The 20,664-nt window shown below is 36.4% G+C and overlaps 1 protein-coding gene across 10 annotated transcripts in view; it reads right to left on the minus strand.

Moving 5' to 3' along the window:
• CEP170 (centrosomal protein 170) overlaps positions 1-20,664 on the minus strand; it is a 147,073-nt gene extending 126,409 nt beyond the window's left edge. For all 10 annotated transcript variants that reach the window (XM_006157210.3, XM_027775213.1, XM_006157215.3 and 7 more), the window contains exon 1: positions 20,582-20,664. The gene's annotated coding sequence lies outside the window, so the exon portion shown is untranslated. The remainder of the gene's footprint in view (positions 1-20,581) is intronic.

Raw genomic sequence — 20,664 nt, forward strand, 5'->3', positions numbered from 1 at the left:
AAATAGAATTAAATAAATAAATAAATAATTCTTTTAAAAAATTGTAAAGCTAACTTGATCTGTGACAGATAACGAAATATATTCTTGGGAAAAATACATTTATTTCAAATCTCCTCCCCTATTTGTATAGTTACTCAAAAAAATAAATCCACAGCTGTGTTTTCTTTGGATACCTACCAAGATATTTGTTCCATGCTCGTGTGAACAAACTCAGTATTGGAAAATTTTTTGGTTTCATATACTTGTGACTATTTTGGAATGAATACTCCAAATTTTACCTTTATGTTTGGCATATATGTTATACATTCTTTTTTTTTAAGTCAATGAAAGCTAATACATATTCAGAAAAAAAGAATTTATAACTTAAACCTGAGATAGTATCAGAGCTAAAAATAAACCATGTCATATAAAAATAACTGTTGCTGACATTACAAATACCATCCACACATTCTATATCTGAATTATTTTCAATAGAAGATTCTGACTTGATGGGAAATGCTAATAACTTAATAAAAACATTTCCTCATAAAAATCACTTAATAAACTACTTAAAGAAAATCCTTTAGAGAAAATGAATTACACATTTTCAATAAATTATTAAGGTATTAATATTTTTTTTTTGGAGAGGTTTTCGCTATAGGGCGCCTATGCTCTCCAGACAGACCGAGAGAGACAGAGAGACAGAAAGCGAGAAATCACCCCCGAGGGGGAATGGCCATGCCACAATCCCTTCTCCTCCATTCTCCTCTTGGGATCTTGGGCACGCACGCACACATGCCTGGCGTGAGTTTTAAGCCACCGGGTCTAGGATACGAACTGCAGTAGACTACGAGGGAGTCCAGCGACATAGCCATTATGCTAACTGCTGGTCCCAAGTTCTTGCCAAATTTTATTTGCCATTTTCTAAAAAGTGTAAAGTCTGACTTTCTTTTATAGAACTGTACAAAACATAATTTGTGGTTTTATACTGTAAATCAATTAAGAGCAATTCAAACATTTATCGAGTATTTCCTTTGTGCCAGCAACTATGCTAGGTGCTTACACTACATTCTTTCATTTAACTCCTAAAACAAGCATTTGAAACATTTTCACATAAGAAATCTGAGTTAAACTCTTAAGCAAGGTAACAAATCGAGTAAAGGTAAATAAGAACCACCTTCAAAACTGGACCTTCAGATACCACATAGTGGGTTTTTTCCGAACCACTTATCTTTGTATTTTTCTTAAGTATACTAAAATGATGTGGGTGATACCCATTTCTATACACTGAGATTTGTCTAAGGAGTTTGAACTATGACTTATAAGCAATGTAACTTTGCCTAGTGACATGTTCTCTGATACTATTATTTCTGGTTAATAAATCCTGACAGTTCATGTAAAATTCAGTGATTTCTCACTTTCTGTCTCTCTGTCTTTCTGGTGAGTGCAAACGCCCTGTAGCAAAAACTTCTCAGAAAAAAAAAGATACCATCATTATGGCTTTCATATAAATTAGCAAATTACATAAGCAATGAAGTATCTTTTGGCTAAATGTTTTCAATAAACATTTCAACATTATTATATCTCTAAATCTATTCCTTCAAAATTCAGTAGTGTATTGCTGCTTAAAGTGATCAGGTTTGGCCAGCAGGTGGCATGGTGGTTAAGGCATTGGATTCCCACATGGCAAAACAAAGTTTGAGTCCCAGGACTTGGGAGCTTCAAAGTCATGCTGGCCCTGTGTGCTGCATGTCCAAACTTCCAAGAAAAGAATGGAGAAGGGATTGTGGTGTGGACATCCCCATTGGGGAGTGATTTCTCACTTTCCCTGTCTGTCTCTGGTGAGTTCACACACCCTATGGCAAAAACTTAAAAAAAAAAAAAGTGGTCAGGTTTATTATTATCAAAATAAGACCATGTGATATATAATAGTTCACTAGACATATATATATATTTTTTAAAAGAATGACTTATTTGGGACCAGCAGTTGGCGTAATGGCTATGTCACTGGACTCCCATGTAGTCAACCGTGGTTCAAGTCCCAGACTTGGTGGCTTAAACTCACACTGGGCACATGTGTATGCGTGCCTAAGCTTCTGAGGGGAGAATGGAAGAGAAGGGATTGCAGTGAAAAAAAAAAAGAATTATTTATTTAATTTAATTAATTAATTTATTTATTTTAATTTGACCAGAGAGAGATTCACAGAAAGAGAGAGAAGGAGGGAGGGAAAGTGAGAAAGTAAGCCACCAGATCCAGGACTTGAACCATGGTTGGCCATGTGGGAGTGCCCAGCCTTAACCACCACACCACCTACTAGTCCTCCCACCTGTAGTTTTAACAAAGGTCCCAGATGATTCTGATAGCAAAGAGCCTCCAGAGTTATAAAGTCTGGCCTAGAAACCAAGGAAAACTGAATTAGAGCCACACTGCAGGAACAGAATGAGAGAACAGATTCCAGCCATAGTTATAAGACATTGTAGAATTTAGGGCTTAGTGATTTAGAGTAGATGAAAAAACAGTTAGTATATGAGGGTAAATGGGCTAATACTTATGACAAAACTCAGAAGGATCAGGTTTTTGTATTTGTCTTTAAGCTGGGGTTGAGAAGTAAGAGATGTAATATTACAGATTTCAACTTTGCTTAAAGTGAATTTGAGGTGCTTAAGGGACATTTGGAAGGGATGTCCAGAAGGCATTCACAAATATAGCCTAGAGTTAAAAAAATGATGTTCAGGAAATGGAGACATGGATTAGGGGATCATTGCTATCTTAGTGGTAACTGAAAGTTGACAATAAATTATAAAACAAAAAACGACTCATTTGCAGACTACAAATTCTCTGCGCTCCTTAGAGAGAACTGCATCGGCTCAGTGTCAAGGATAGCAGAGAGACTGAAGTGGACCAACAAAATTCCCTTAATCTTGGAAACCCACTTAAAGAGAACATCCAGAGTCAGCTCCAAGCTAGAGCAAATGTCTAATTGGGAGAAGTCGAATGGGTGTGACTTCCACCCACAGCTCCATAGTGCTGAGACCTTCCCAGCTGAGTCCTAATTCTGCTACAAATATTTCGTATGGAATTAATTCTGAGAAGGTGAAATACAGAAGTTCTGTGACTAGAAGGAATCTCTAAGTATAGCTGGCCAAAAGAATACTGACATTATTTTGTTTGGAGAAGAGCTTCTAAAAGTTTATAGGTAAATAGAAACTAAAAGAGATAAAAGATCACTGACATTATTAGCTAACATATGGAAGCAAACCAAGTGTCCATCCACAAATGAATGGATGAAAAAAAAATAAGGCAAATATAGATGATGAAATAGTACCAATTTTTTAAAGTTTGTTATAGGGCATGTGCATTTGCCAGAGACAGAGACAGAGACAGAGAGAGAGAATGAGAAATCACCCCCAACAAGGGGATGGCCATGCTGCAATTCCTTCTCTCTTGCCCCACATGTGCCCAGTGTGATTTTCAAGCCTCTATCTAGGACTTGAAACTCGAAGTGGGCCACGTGGTATCCAGCCACCCTAATCTCCATGCCACCTAATGGTTCAATATTGCCCATTCTTAAAAAGGAAGACAATTTTGACATATGCTACCACCTGGATGAACCTCAAGGACATTATTCTAAGTCAAGCAAGCCAATCACAAAAAGAAACTGTACGATTTATTTATATGAGGTAATTGGAGTAGTAAAAAAAATCATAGACAGAAAGCAGAATGGTGGTTGCTGGGGGCAATGATAGGAGGGAAGGAAAGTAATGGGGGGGTTACTGTTTAATGGCTGTAGAGTCAGTTTTGTAAGATGAAAGAATTAAGACAGATGGTAGTGATAGCTATACATTATGAATATATTCAATACCACTGACCTGCACACTTACAATTGGCCAGATGGTAAATTTTATGTTATGTATACTTTACCACTATTTTTAAAAACTTGAGGAAAAAAGACTATTGATAGTTTTAAGAAGAATTATTACTAAGAAGTAATACTGGAGCCTAGGTGAATAACATGACAAGAAAAAAATATATAAAAGGCTAACCTAAAAACTTTTTTTCTTCTTCTTCTCCTTCTTTTTAAAGTCTCTATGTACCACTGCTTAACATACATATCCTTCAGTTCCTCTGAATCTCTCAGCTATGGTTTGAATGACTGTGGCCCTTTCAAATTTCATGTTGAAATGCAATCCCCATTGCAGCAATATTAAGAGGTATGGGGCCTTGAGAAGCAATTAAGTCAAGAGGGCTCTGCCATGCAGAAGATATTAGCATCCTTACATAATAAAAGGGCCAAAGGATGAAGAGAGCCCCCTCTTACTCTGCAGTACCTTCTGCTACATAAGGATACCTTAATAATGTCATAATGGTTTTTTTTTTTTTTTTGGAGAGGTTTTTGCTATAGGGCGCGTGCGCTCGCCAGACAGACAGAGAGAGATAGAAAGACAGAAAGCAAGAAATCATCCCCCAGAGGGGATGGTCACGCTGCAATCCTTTCTCCTCCATTCTCCTCTATGGATCTTGGGCACGCACGCACATGCGCCCGGCGTGAGTTTTAAGCCACCAGGTCTGGGACACAAACCGCGGTTGCCTACGTGGTAGTCCAGCGGCACAACCATTACGCTAACTGCTGGTCCCAATAATGTCATAATGTTAATAAAACATTTCTATTTTTTTATTTAAAGAATCATTTTTATTTTACATTATTTACAGTTATTGTTGTTTATTTTGACCAGAGAAAGAACAAACAGAAAAAGTGGAAAAGTCTGAAAGCAAGACACCAGGTCTGAGACTCAAACTGCAGTTACCATGTGGGAGTCTAGCACCTTAATCACCATGCCACCTATCAGCCCTTGCATTTCTATTGTTTATAAATTACTCTGAATCAATGGAATTACTTTTGCTATTCCAGTACAAATGGACTAAGACTTATTTTCCATATACCACATCCCAAATCCCTTTGCCTCTCTTTCACATTATTTATGAATCAAGGTGTGGGTCATAAGCAGAAAATAGACAAATATCCTAAACTTTTGCATACACAATATAATTTTAAAGGCTGGGAGTAACCTTAGAAATTACATAGTTTAACCCCTATTTTCTAAATGAGTGAAATGAGACCCCAAGATTAAATGAATTGTTCAATGGCATATAGTTAGCTAGTAGCAATGTTAAAACTAAAATGGAGATTTAACTCCTTGTGCAAAGTATCCCTTTATTTACACAACACTGATAAAGTATATATGTATGCACACCTGTGTGTGTGTGTGTGTGTGTGTGTATCCAAATGCTTGGAAATAACTTCAAAGGTCTTTTGTGACAGAAAATAAGCTATGCCATCTGGTTTCTCTAAAGCAAAGATCTAATGAAACTAATTTAATAAAATGGTATGTGTGTTTTAACTTATAAAACAAATTTATACAAGTGCTTGAATTTATACAAGTACCTGCCTTCACATGACCCCTATTTTTTCCCTATACTTTTGCTATTTTTGACAGAAAAATGGTTAACTAGGGATGTATTAAACAGATAAAATTCAATGGCATATGCTAACCTATGGGGTAAATGCTACCAAAAGAAAAATATGTATATTAAATAAATTAGTGAAAGCCCTGTTCAGACTTCCATTGCTAATTTTTTCTTTAATTAGTTTACTGCTGCCATTAGATATTCAAGAATCTTATCAAAAGATGTAATAATCTTGTATTTCACAGATATTTCAAAATTTATCTTTTATTAGAACTTATCTCCAATCCTTTTATATATCAACTATTCACTTGAAATATGAAAAGAACCAATAATTTTTTTTCCCCAGTTAGTGCCTATGGACTCAGATTCATAAATTTCTTTATTTTCTCCTAGTCTAGATATTATCCCTTATTCTGTCCTTACCTTTGGCATTGATTGGCATAACAGAAATTTAGTTTTGCCTCCTTTATACCAAATCCCATGTAAAATGTTTACCCAAATTTTTATGGTAGATAAATGTTTTAAAAAGTAATTAGGGGCCTAGCCTTGGTGCTATAGGCAATGGGTGCTACTGAGCGATACTGGGACCATACAGGGAGCTCAAATTGACACCTACCATTTTATAATCCTGGACGGCTACAGGACTGAAGAGAGGATTGTGGCATAAAGACCACTGAGGGTACATGTATGTCCCTCTCTCCCTTTCCTAAGTCCCTCACTCTCTCATGAAGGAAATGAATAAACTTTTTTTAAAAAAGTGGTTTTTATCATTGTATTTTAATTTTGTGATATAGTAACAAAAGTACACTTACTGGATAGAAGATGTGGATATATACAGCTCAAACAAAACCTAAATCATCTAATCAGAAAGTAATTTTGTAGAAGTCAATCCACATATTAATATATTCAAATTTCCAAGGTCAAAGTAACTTCTGGATTTTTAACAAAATACCTGATGATAGAAACTAATTTTTTTTTTTTTGAGGGGTTTTTGCTATAGGGTGCGTTCGCTCGCCATACAGACAGAGACAGGGAGACAGCAAACAAGGAAACAACCCCGGGGGATTAGCCATGCTGCAATCCCTTCTCCTCCATCCTCCTCTCAGGATCTTGGGAACACACGAAGCATGCCTGGCATGAGTTTTAAGCCACCGGGTACGGGACTCGAACCGTGGTCAACTATATGGGAGTCCAGGGACATAGCCATTACGCTAACTGCTGGTTCCTAGAAACTAATTTTTGAAAAGTTGCTTTATCATTATTATTATTAATGTATTTATCTTGATTCGCTAGAGGGTATAGCACTTGCTGGAGAAAGACAAAGAAATGTCATCATAATTTAAATGACTGTTTTCTAGATTAAATACATTATAATAATATGAATTAAATTTATGGCTACAATGTAATATAAAGGTATTTTAGAAGATGAAAGTAAATAATGACGTAGTAAGAGCTATAGAGAGACCATCTTAACTTTATCATGACATGTACATTTCCTAATCCTTCAACTACATCCCTTTAGCTTGGATTAGGTAGGTAGGTTAGAAACACAGACAAATGGGGGTGGGTGAAGTAGGCTGTAACTGTAGAGATTAAAGAGAAAGAATTATAAAAGATACTAGGACACAGAAAAAAAACACAATGTACTAATTTAGAAGGCAAAGACTGTAGGAGAAGACTACAAATGGGCCCAAGAACAAGACAGAAAGGAAAGATCAGGTCAGACATTAAAAATCATAATAACAAAAACAGACAATTGAGAAGTAGATGAAAGAAACAGCAGTCAAAACAACATTCTTAGATGAAATATTCCTACTTCTCACCTGACTTACCTGAGAGGCAGGGTGTATTAGCTGGAATCAATCTAAAATCCACTAGAAAAGAAGAGTCTGATTCTATTAATGAATAATATTTTAAATGTGACACCAAACACTGCACCTGCTTCTACTAGACACCAAATGGCCCCATCTCTTTGTTCTTAGGTCACCCTCCCCAGAGTTTTCAATTTTACTTTATGTGCCTTTCATTTAATTATATTCTATTTCTTCCTACCTCTACAATTTACAATTTTATAAGAATTATTTTATTTATTATTATTTTTTTAATTACTATAGGGCATGTGCACTTAACAGAGAGAGAGGGAGAGAAATAAGAAATCAAGCCACCAGGTCTAGAACTCAAACCACAGTTTGACCATATAGGAGTCCTGCACCTTAACCACAATGCTGCCTGCTGGCACCTCCAATTTATGAATTTTGAATTACTGATTCTTTCTGGTAGACCCTAAACATTCTGGAATTTGTTAGGTACCACTTAGAATCATAGGGTCAAGTTCTATTTCCTCATTTCAAGTAAAGGCTCATATTCTTCATTTGGTAAAGAGTTGAAAAACAGTGGAAGTAAAAGGTAGTGATATATAAAATCTAGAATAAATATTTCACTCCTAGATTTGCCACCAAAAGAATGAGCAGAAATTCCGGATTAGAGAAGCATTGTTCGGGTTTTTATGGACAAGTTTTTGCTATAGGGCACGTGCGCTTGCCAGACAGACAGAGAGAGACAGAGAGGCAAAAAGCCAGAAATCTGGCCACACCGCAATCCCTTCTCCTCCATTCTCCTCTTGGGATCTTGGGCACACATGCACATGCACCTGGCCTGAGTTTAAGCCACCAGGTCTGGAACTTGAAACTGCAGTCGACTACATGGGAGTCTAGCAACACAACTATTACACTAACTGCTGGTCCCAGAGAAGCAGTGTTCTTAAACATCTCTTCAGTTTAAAAACAAAACTCAATTTAACATTTTTCTTTCAAAGTAAATACACACACACCAAAATCCCTCTGGTCCCCAAAAAGGATAGCTCAATGTCATTAATGTCTATTTTGTCAGATATCTATTTAAAGAAACATTGAGTTCACCAATTTTACTGACATAGGAACAGTGCATTTCATTTTTTAACTGCTGTTTATTTAATACAACAGGGTTTGGTTGGAAAATTTTTTTAAAAGTACATTCAGAAAACTTAAAACTGAAACATAATTAACCTCAACTAATTTGGAGTATTTTTCGGACCAGCCCATGGCATGGTGGTTAAGGCAGCTGGATCTCACATGGCCAACAACATGATTCAAATCCCCAAGTATATGGCTAGCCCACATGCCCTCTGACAAATTAGGGGAGGGCACAGTACTTTTCTAAAATATGTACACACAAATACTGGTATCAGCAATCTGCTTCAAAATGCATCAAAACTAGAGAATAGAATGATAGATAAATAATTAGATGTATGTTTTAAAAAACAGTATAATGGTAGTGGGCAGACTCAAGATGGTGAGTATTTGAGTAGACATTGAAATTCTTTTGATTTTCCTGTATTTTTGAGAATTTTCATTTAAAAAAAGCTAAAAGAATATTACTCTCTCTCTCCTCCCCAACAAGCACATAGACTCCTGTAGAATGTGGTGGTTGTTTTAAATGTCAACTTGACTGGACTGAAGAATGCCTAGATGTCTAATGAAGCACTATTCCTGGGTGGATCTATAAGAATGTTGCCAGACAGAACTGGCATGTGAATCAGGGGGCTGAGAGAGCAAGACCTGCCTTCAATGTGCAAGGCACCATCTAAACAGCTGGGAGCATGGGAAGGACAAATAAGAGAAATGTAGTTTTCTTCCTCAGCCACCACCTTCCTTCCAGATCACCATGTATGTACTACTTCTGCTGCCTGTCCATCAGCCTGCTCCGTCCCTGATCCATGACCTGGCCCTTGACTGTGTTCAGTTCCCACCAGCACTTGGACCCACCACTGGCTTCTCTGCTTCTGAGTCTTCCAGCTATTTCTCCAACTTGTAGACAAACAGCCTATTGTAGGACTTCTCTGACTTGTGATCAAGTGAGATAAATCTTATAATAAATCCCTTCTTTTATGTATTTTTTTTTCTTGGTTCTGTTTCTTTGGAGAACACTGACCTCTGTCTGTCTGTCTGTCTGTCTGTCTCTCTCTCTCTCTCTCTCTCTCTCTCTCTCTCTATATATATATATATACATACACACACACACACACAACCACATATACACACACATATATATGTATGTAGGTACAAACACTAGAGCAAAAATTTATCACTTAAAATTAAATAGTTAAGGAAGTAAAAACTTTAAGAACACTAAAATCTAAGTGATGCATCCAAAGCTGTACTAAAAAAAAATTTATAGCCTGATAAGCTGGGAAACAAACAAAAACAAAAAATTAGTGTCAATAAACTATTGGGAAAAAGCACCAAAGGATTTTTTTTTAATAATTAAAAACATAAAAATCAAAGTTATGTTTTAAAAGTACTAGAAGCCTCTGAGAAGTTGTATGGTTTTTTAGTTTACTCATAAAAGTTTAGCTTTGTAATGAAGACATAATCAAAGACATGGTTTTTGTAACTTACAAATAATCATATCTACAAACTTGTGCTTTGTGCTTCTAAATTTGAAAATTTCAATTAAGTTAATAATAGTCTTGGAAAATAAACATGACAAAATTGATTGAAAAGAGGTAGGAATTTAGGGCCAGACAGTGGCACAGTGGTAACTCAATTGGACTCTATGGGAAGGTCCCCAAGTTCATGTCCTGAAGTCTCCCTCTGAATGTGGGTCACTCGCATATGCCTATAATCTGGGCTGGCTGATGCTGGGGGTTCATAATGCTGTGAGAACCCTGTCCAACAAGGTTTGTGTGTGTACAAACAAGCAAACAAAAAAGGAGGGTAGAAACTTAAATATATCTAAAATCACTACTGAAAACTAATTTAGCCCTAAACTGAGGAGTCTCCTTGTCATTTTTAATTTTTTTTTTCAAATGACTTCGACAAAAATAACTAAAAAATATATCAGGAAAAAATAACCACGTAAGAAAAAATAGATAAAATCAGTCCATCTCATAAAATGTAAATAAATCACAAGTTTAATAAAATGAAATTCTCTATCATCATTAAGAACTAGAGTCAGAAAATTAAACTTCATGAAAAAAATGTAAGGATTAAACCAGAATAGGAAATATATAACATGATTATTACTGCCTAGTGGGATTATGAGTGCAGTCTTGATTTAAAGGTAGTTTCTACATTTTTTTGCAAAGGGTAAGGATTAGCTTCAAAATATGAAAAAGAACAGGCTGTTATTATGCTGCCAGAAAAATGGTGACATATTTCTGCATACAAAAACAAAGAAAAATACATCATGACTTTCCCAACAACGTAACAGTATTAAAAAATAAAATAGCCTTTGATTTTCAATAATTGTTATACAATGAAAAGTATTTATTGAGCAACCACAGCAAATAATACAAATAAGGTTCTCAAGACATATTTTGAAGTTATATTCATATTGCAATATCCCATTTTTAATAAAACAAGCATCTTATACTTGACCCCAGTATTATCAGGTAGGCTTATTTCCTCTATTCTTACTTTCTCAAAACAGTTTCTAGCTGGCTGCTTGGAGTTCATGATCACTAAACTGCCCCTAAGCTTTGAATTGGCATTTTCTCTATCCCATGCAACATCTAACAAATGTAGGAACAAAACTTTATGCAGCGGAACACTTCCAGAAAATAAGTCAGTTTAAAAGAGAAAAGTTCTCCTTACAGGTCTGGAAAAAAAGTAAACAGGCCTTCTTACTTGCTTACTTTTTCTGCCTGAACTCATTATTTAGGCACTTTGTTTAGAATTAAAGGATGAGTCAAAGATTGAAGAAAGGTATTATCTCTCAAAGTCCAGTTATTCTTTTCCTCTTCCTAGCATCATACTCGTTTTTCCAACTCCAAAACCACTGTAAGATGATGTGCAAAACTACCTGTGACAATGGAGTGCACAAGTAAAAAACTATTTCTGCACAGTCAGAATGAAAAATATCTTATTCACCTGAGTCAATATGATTCTTCAAATTTAATACTATTAAATTGGTACACATGTGGAGCAATACAGAGATTATTATGTATAATTATCCCTTTGTTTTTTATATCCACCTCATTTCCTGCAATAAACCTCTGAGATAGTTGCACTATCACCAGCTTTATTTTATAGTCAAAGAAACTAAGCTTCTGATACTAAGTATCATGATCAATATCACACAGTTAGCGACTCTAAGGCAATTTCTGACTAATGGATTCTCCTTACTGAACAGCACTGCCTTTCCTATTCACATCTCAGTAGTAGCAGCAGCCATGCCCATCTACTTGGTAAAAATGCGGTAGCTTATTTAGGAGTAAAACTTTGTTCCCAGCTTCAGTAGTTCTCCAGGGAAAGTAATTATGAACATTCCTGTTGATAAATCAGAATGAAATTATTTTCTCAGGTACCTTTTACAAGCAAAGAGGATAGTATCTGATTTCTTAAGAAGCATCTAGGTATTCAAGCTGATTTGGGGTGACTGATCACGGCTTATCTCCAAAAACACTTGCCTTCTTGGACACCAAATTCAGTTTCCTCATGATGCACTGATCACTTCTTTTCTATCCTTCTTTACGGCTCCTCTTTTGCTAAAATTTTGATGTTAGAAAATATCAGGTCTCAATTCCTGGACCTCTTCTCAATCTAATTATGTAACTCCCTATCCTAAGTGATGTCTTTCAATGTACTGGTAATGCTTAAAACTTAAATATGAGAAGTCTTCCAAAAATTCCTAAAAAGGTATACTATGAAAAAACTACACATAAATTTGAAAACAATTTTTGGCAACAAAATAAACTCATACGTTAATTCCATTTCCATAAACTTTTTGAAGTCCCCTCATACCTTCAGCCCAAACTTCTCATCTGAGTTCCTAACTTATATGTCCAACTGTCTACTTGGTATGTCCATTGGATGTTTAGTAGACTTTTCAAACACAACATGTTCAAAATGCTTTTTGGTTTCTTTATTTGTTTTGTCATAGAGCAAGTATGCTCACCAAAAAGAGATGGGGTGGAGGGGCCAGCAGGTTGCCTGGTGGTTAGGGCCGACTGCAGTTTGAATCCTGGACTTGGTGGCTTGCTTTCTCACTTTCTCTCTCTCTCTTTCTTTCTTTCTTTCCTTCTCTCCCTCCCCACAACCCAGTCAAACTGAAATAAATAAAGTCAAATAAAATCATTCTTTAATAAAAAAGAAAAAGAAAGAAATACTCCCCGGGGGGATGGCCACGCCATAATCAGTTCTCCTACATTCTCCTCTCAGAGTTCTGGGCACACACACACACGCACGCACACACACAATTTTCAAACCACCAGGTCTAGGACTCAATCCATGCATGGGCACTCAGGTGGGAATCCATTGCCTTAACCACCATGTCATCTGCTGGCTTAAAATACTTCATTCTTAAAAGTCAGCACCTGATTAATTTTCACTGTCACCACCACTTTTACTCCAGTCTAACTCACTAACATCTTAGGCTATATCCCTCTGATGATTTAGATCAGCAGTCCACAATCTTTTTGGCACCAGGGACCAGTTTCATGAAAAACAAGTTTTCCATGGATGATTTAAGCAATTACATTTATTGTACACTTTATTTGTACTATTATCATGGTAATATGTAATTAACTAATTATATGACTTGCCATAATACAGTATTTACAGCTGCTCCTCAGTGAGAGCATCACCACCTCAGCTCCACCTCAGATCATCAGGCATTATATTCTCATAAGGCACACACAACTTAGATTGCTCACGTGCTCAGTTCACAGTAGGGCTCCTGCTCCAATGAGAATCTAATGCCCCTGTTGATTTGACAGGAGGAGGAGCTCAGGTGGTAATGTGAGTGTAGAAGGACAGGGGCTACAAATACAAATGAAGCTTCATTCACTTTACTGATGCTCACCTCCTGCTGTGCAGCCCTGTTCCTAACAAGCTATAGACTGGCACTAGTCCATGGCCTCGAGGTTGGGGATCCCTGATTTAGCCCATCTGTTTTCATTCTTGCTCCCTTACCAGGCTATTATGGACAAAATAGTCAAAGTCATCCTTTAAAAATAAAACTCAATTAGTCACTTCCCTGCTTAAATCCCTCCAATGAACTGCCTGCCACTGCACTTAAATAAAATCAGACAATAAAATACTATCCAGGGGCCAGACCGTTGGCACAGCAGTGATGCAACATTCTACAATGCTGTATTTACATGGGAAGATCCTGGGTTCATGCCCCAGGTCCTCCCTATGCATGCTGGATGCCCATGCACATACAACAGTAAGCTGGGCTTGTGGAGGCTAGGAGTGCACCTCAGCAAGGAGACATGCTGCAAATGACTTTCTCTCTCTCTTTCCCATGGGAGAAAAAACATTTTTTTTCACCTCTAACCTGATTTCCTCCTATTCCTCACTTCTTCATTCACCTCTGGTAACAGGGGCTTCCTTGTTCTCTGAATTCACTCATCTCATTCCTGCCTCAGAACCACCACACCTCTGTAGAATACTGTCAACCCAGATACCCACATGGGTTGTTTCTTTACCTATATCGAGTCTCTGCTCAATGTCACCTTCTTAGAGAGAGGGACTCCCTATTCACTCTAAAATGGCAGCTCCCAATGTATAGGATATCTTTTGTGTCAAAGGAGAGAAGTTAGAATATACGTGTATTTGACTGAATTGTTAAAAGATTCACTGGAAGGATTAAGAAGAAATAGCAAATAGTTACTAATTAGATTGAGGAAAGTGGTAACTCAGCAGATAGGGTACAGGGTGGAAGGATGTCATATAGTATTTCTTTTTGTACATTTTTTTTTTTTTTTTGAGAGGGTCTCATTATGATGCCAGGCTAGCCCTGAACTTGCAGTCCTCCTACCTTAGCCTCCCGAGTATCTGGTGTTACAAGTGTGTGCCACTGCACCAGGCTCATTATCTTTTAAAAATGTTGATTTTTTTTGAAACATCTGAATATATTGACCACTTTTATATATTGAAAAATTTACAAAAAAAATAGCAATCCTCCTCCACCACTCACTATTCCTTTGATTAACTTTTCTTTAGGGCACATATCTTTATTTGACTTATATCACAGATAGTCATTTGTCAGATAATGTTTGGTCAGTAATAGTATCCTTACATGACAATGTTTCTATAGATTATAATGAAGTTGAAAAAATTCTATCACCTAGTGAAGATGTAGCTGTCAGAACATCACAGCAAAATGGGTAACTCACATGTCTGTCATGCTGCTGGTGTAAACAAACCTACTGTGCTGCCAGTAGTATACAAATATAAAACTATCATATATAGTGGGACCAGCAGGTGACGTGGTGGTTAAGGCGACAGACACTCCCATATGGCCGACCAAGCTTCAAGTCCCAGACCTGGTGGCTTTCAATTTCTCTCTCTCTCTCTCTCTCTCTCTCTCTCTTTCTCTCTCTACCTCCCACTCATTCCTTCTCTCTCCCCCCCTGTGTGTGTGTGTGTGTCTCTCTCTGGTCAGATTAAAATGAATGAATTAATACATAAAATTAAATAAATAATTCTAAAAATCCACACTTACATATTGTACATAGTACTTAATAATGATAATAAGCAACTATGTTACTGGTTTGTGTATTTAACATACTTTGTCATTTTAGAGTATATTTCTACTTCTACTTTAAAAAGTTTCTTTTACTATAAAACAGCATGCCCTGTTATACCTATAGCAGTCTCCTGATTATGTCATTGTCTCCTGTGCTTGATTTAACCTTATGCTGTTTTTGTTCATCATGGCCCTTCTGCTGGGACCAGGTGTGGAAGTAGAAGAATGACAGTGATGATCCTGATACTGCACAGGTCTAAGACAGTGTGTGTTCATGTCTTAGTTTTTAACAAAAAAGTTTAAAAAGTAGCAACATAAAATTTAAAAAAACATCCAAATGGTTCTTTGTGTCACCTTTGTTCCCTCTACTATATTTCACTTATGCAACACTCTATTTATACAATTGTATGCTTTTTCCTTAGGTATACCCAGTACACAGCCAGGCTAAAGACATAAGTCTCCCTTGTTATATTTACAAATGCCAAAAAGCCGGGAAAGGGAAGGTAACCGCCTTAGATGATAAAATCATGATTTGAGAAGATCGCAATGATTTTTAACTATGTCTACATTCAAAAAGATAAAACTTACCAGAGGATAAAGATAAAATATTGCTTCATAAACATCACCTATAAGTATGTAAAGAATGGGAGAGACCTAGTTAAATGTAAAGATGTTGGTTTATGTTGACTATAACAGTTGTGGCTGTACATTATTTTAGAAAACAAAATGAGAACCAAGATAAGGCTGGCAACTTTTTATTGGTTAATTAAGAATATAAATAACACAAACCCACAGCCAATATCAAAAGAAATTTACTACATACTAATACTATTATTTCATGAAGTATGGCCATTTTAACATTAAAAAAGCAGAAGTACAGATCTTAAAAACTAATGTGTTGCACTACAAAAGTGAGACTTGGAAAAAAACCATACATTTCTCTCTCTCTTCCTTTTTGCTTTGCTTAGAACTAGCAAAAACATTACTGTTGTTAAAGAATTGACACAATTTTAGACTGTAAATACAGGGTATGACTTAAAATAAGGAAAGGGATAGTTTTACTACACTCTGCATTTAGACCATAACTGCAGAATTAAATATGGAAACTAGATCAACAAAAAGAATATCACTAACAAAATTGATTGAATCCACTGATAGAGATGAGAAAGATAAAGAAACCTTAACAATATGAAGTTGTAAATGTTGTAAAATTTAATTTAGAAAATAGAAAATAGAAGAAACCCAAAATATTGGAAAAAACCTTCCTATACAGTAATCCTAAACTAAGAACTCCAACCAATGTGAAAAAGTTTTACAGTAAAGTAAATGCTAGCATTTATTGTTTTTTTTTGGAGAGGTTTTTGCTATAGGGCACGTGCGCTAGACAGAGACACAGAGAGACAGAAAGTGAGGAACCCCCCCCCGGGGGGGATAGCCAAGCCACAATCCCTTCTCCTCCATTCTCCTCTCCAGATCTTGGGAATGCACACACAAGCGCCCGGAGTTGAGTTTTAAGCCACCAGATTTGGGACGCGAACCGCGGTAGGCTACATGGAAGTTCAGCGACATAGCCATTACCCTAACTGCCGGTCCCAGTAAATGCTAGATTATTTTAAAGATCTTTCTGTTAAACTTTCTGAATGTTAAATAGGCTTTTCCATGCCCTTAGAAGGATTCATAGAGAAGGTGAATTCAGTAATCTCTCAGGGATACTAGTAATGGGTGGCATATCATATGAGATGACTTCTAAATTCTGTCTAATCCTAGTATTTTATGAATCCGAGTAAGGGAATAAATGTGGCCCTTTTAACCTACTAGGAAAGACGAGCAGAAAGAATTTCAGCTTAGTCAAAAAAGACGAATGTTCAGCTACAGGTTTTACTATTTAGTAATGTATGACATAAAGGCATAGTTATTCACTAACTCTATGCCTCAAATTTTTCAACATTAAATGTGTAAAATATCTTCATTTAGAAAACTACATAAATTAAGGACACATGCATATACACAAACTGCCTGACACTTAATAGGTGTTCAGTAAGTGGTAAATGTCATTCATTTACTCACACAGGGTAATATTTTCTATTTCATTCAGTAACTATTGATAAACTTATTCACTGTTAAGTCTCATTCATTATTTAAATCTAAGCAACATTTGGGGTTCTTTTCCACTTCTATGCTTTGTGCAATCTCTATTTGTATATAAGTAATTTCATATTTTCTTTAACCTTGCTTTTTTTGGTTTCTTTTCTACCTCTGACACAAAGTGGGCTTTTACTTGTTACATATCTGGCTATGTCATTCACTTCAGCTAAAAAGTTTTACGTTGGTGCACAATCATTTCAACAAAACTCGTTAATCAAACAACACCAGACAGATGTTTCTTACTCTTTTTATCACTCAGACCAGCTAACTGCTGAACATGTGTTCACCCTCATGAAATATTTGAGTAGATAAATCAAAACCCATCTCACCAAGTGTAGCTGATTATTAGAAATCTTGGATACTAGACAGTCATGGTGGTAGAGGAGTAACACAATGTTCCAATGACCGGACACGTGGAAGGGTCCTGGATTTGTACCCCAATATCACCTATACACCTGAGGTCTCCAACCTGACGGAGGCTGGGGATAGATCACAGCTCAAGGACCTGGTTGTGGTGCCTGTTCTAGTCAATCTCTTTCTCGTGGAAGAAATAAAATAAACAAAATTAAAGAAAAAAAAGGAATCTTGGTTAACAAAAGTTTAATGAAATAAGAGATAGGTCTAAGCTTTCTCCCCATTAAAAGTAAACCTATTTCTTACTGAAACTTTTACATTTAATGCTCCAGTGAATATTATCTACTTACCAAGCTTTTTCAGGCAGTATGTAATTCCTTTCTTTTTACAATTTGCAACTGTATATATATTTGAGTTGGCAATTAAGTACAATGCTAAGATAAAATTAGAACAGGGAACTGCAGCTTAACAACCCAATGTTAAAGATAGAGAAGAAAAAATATCACTACATATTAGTAATAGCTAAGTTTTCAAGAGTGGAATTTTGTTGAATAAAAAACATTGTTGACAGAAGCTTAAACATATATGGCACTAAGTATCAGATATGTGTGATCTGAGTACTAAGAGATGCAACAATGAAACCAGTTTTTTAGTAGATTAAAGGAAACAACAACAACAACAAAAAACCCTGATAAGTGTAACCAGTAAAACAAAGCAATCAGCAAGTTTTTATTTGCTATAGGGCAAGTGTGCTTAGGGAGAGACAGAAAGAGATAAATGGACTTGGGGCGGAGGGAGGAATGGCCATGTCACAATCCCTTCTCATCCTTTCTCCTCTCCGGATCTTGGGCATGCACACACACGTGTCCAGCGTAAGTTTAAGCCACCAGGTCTGGTACTTGAATCGTGGTTGACTACATGGGAGTCCAGCGACATGACATAGTCATTACCCTAACTGCTGGTCCCTCATGCACAGGAGTTTTAAGCAGCAGGGTCCAGGACCCTAACCTCAGTGGACTATGTGGAAATACCGAGACGAAACCATTACACCACCTGCTGGTTCCAAAAATTGTGCACGTTGAGAGAGACGTTGAGAGAGACACAGTGAGCTGGTCCCCCAAATCCTGCAAGTTGAAAGAGACAGAGACGAAAACAGACTAGATGCCAAAATCCTTCAGCCTCCAGTAGTTTTTGCCATAGGGAGCATGCCCACCATGCTTGAAATCAGCAAGAATTTTTGAAAGTACCTTACTTTTGGGGCCAGCAGGTGGTGTTGTGATTAAGGGTGCTCGACTCCCACACTGCTGTCCACGGTTTGAATCCTGGACTTGGTGACTTGTTTTTTCACTTTCTCTTTCTGTCCCTCTCTGGTCAAATTAAAAATAAGTAAATAAAGTAATTCTTAAAAAAGAAAAAATAGTACCTTACTATCTGCATTACAATGTAGAATGTATGCTAGCACTGTGTAAATTTCACTATCCTAAAACGAAGATAGGAAATACACAGATTATTTATTTCCCTACCAAACAATTTTGGAACAGCATGAACTTTACTAAGAAAATTAACATTTAAAGTTTGATAGAATATAATTCCATATACTAATTTAATTACAGATTTTTAAAAATTTTCAGATTGTTTGCTTAAATTGAAATAAATTCTAAAGAAAATGTCTGTTAAAATGCACTGTCGAATTAAAAGATTAAAATTATGAGGCAATAGGACAGGCCCCATAGCCTGGTGGTTAAGAGAGTAGGATCCCACATGGCTAACTGCACAATTCAAGTTCTAGACCCAGAGGCCTGAAAAACAAACCAGGCACACATGCGAGCATGTCAGAAATCCCAAAAGGATAAAGAAATGCAGGAGAAAGGATTGCGTTACCATACCCCATCTGGGTGGTGCTTTCTCCTTCACTCTCTCTGTATTGATGTGTTGCTCTGGCAAGCACACATGCCTCTGGCAAATTAAAAAAGGAAATACACACACACACACACACACACACACACACACCATTGCAAAAATCAATCCAATAAAATAAAGTTAGAATTTCTGAAAAGAAAAATCTAGTTTCTGTTGAAAATAGCTCATTAATCATGGAAAAAACTCTCACAGGCTTTGTTATGTGGAAATTTTATCTTTAACAATTATAGAATTGATCATGCTATTATGAAATACTACTGAATTTCAAGAAATAATATTAAAATATGACTTACTTATAGGGGAAAATATTCCAACAATTTCTTTTTATGGAAAACACATGTTAGGGCCTCTTTATTCTCATATGTTACTTTACAAAACTAAGGTTCCACTTCCCTAGACTTACTACTTTTACATCACAAAGACAAGCACGAAATTAACACAACTGTTGAGAAGCAAGTTCACTGACAAAGACAACTCAAAGAGCATTTATCTTCACAAATTTTCACAGAGTAGAAGGAATAAGGGACTCAGGAAAGATCATTCTGCAGGACAGAGCTTGGCTGGCTCTGCCTTGCTTTAGCAGTTTGGCCTAGGCAGACAAATCAGTTACTTTTCAGTTTTTGCCTATTGCTCTATCTCAGTCAAGTGCACTTAGATGCTTTACTTTTCAATCACTCAAATTCTATAGTATCTACAAAGTAAAGAAAACTAAAAACATCCTTCTTTTTTAAAAAAAAATGATGCCAGAAAAATACAAAACAGTTTATAACTTGGTATTCATCAATGTAGTACTTCCAGAGGTGAAGTCCTATCTTTGAAGCATACACAGGGGTATACCAGTGAGGATCTAGATACTGTATCCATAATGTAACTCTCTCCTCTCCCATTATTCCTCTGCTTGCTCCCTCCTCCCCATTCTGCTTCATTCTTCTGTAAGCAGAAATGCCAGCAAATGGCTGTTGTAAGCTTAAGGATCAAATAATTTAAAAGATGTATTTTCAGTCAAATGTATCATCTGCTTCACCAGCTTCCTCCCAAATTACTAAATTTCATTAAGAAAATAAAAATGAGTACACAACTTCAGAAACAGAAATATATTAGGCCTAATTTTCTTTTTTTTTGGGTTTGCTCTGATTGCTTAAAAAATAAAACAGAAAGATGGATCCTAATCTATTCTCTTAGGAATACAAATGCATTACCCACCCAGTTAAGAAAACAATTCTGTTGGTTCATTGCCCTGCTACACAACAGCTCCGGTGTCAGGCCCTTGCAAGTCCAGTCTTCCT

The sequence above is a fragment of the Tupaia chinensis genome, unplaced genomic scaffold (assembly GCF_000334495.1).
Source record: "Tupaia chinensis unplaced genomic scaffold, TupChi_1.0 Scaffold000532_1, whole genome shotgun sequence".
Taxonomy (NCBI): Eukaryota; Metazoa; Chordata; class Mammalia; order Scandentia; family Tupaiidae; genus Tupaia; species Tupaia belangeri.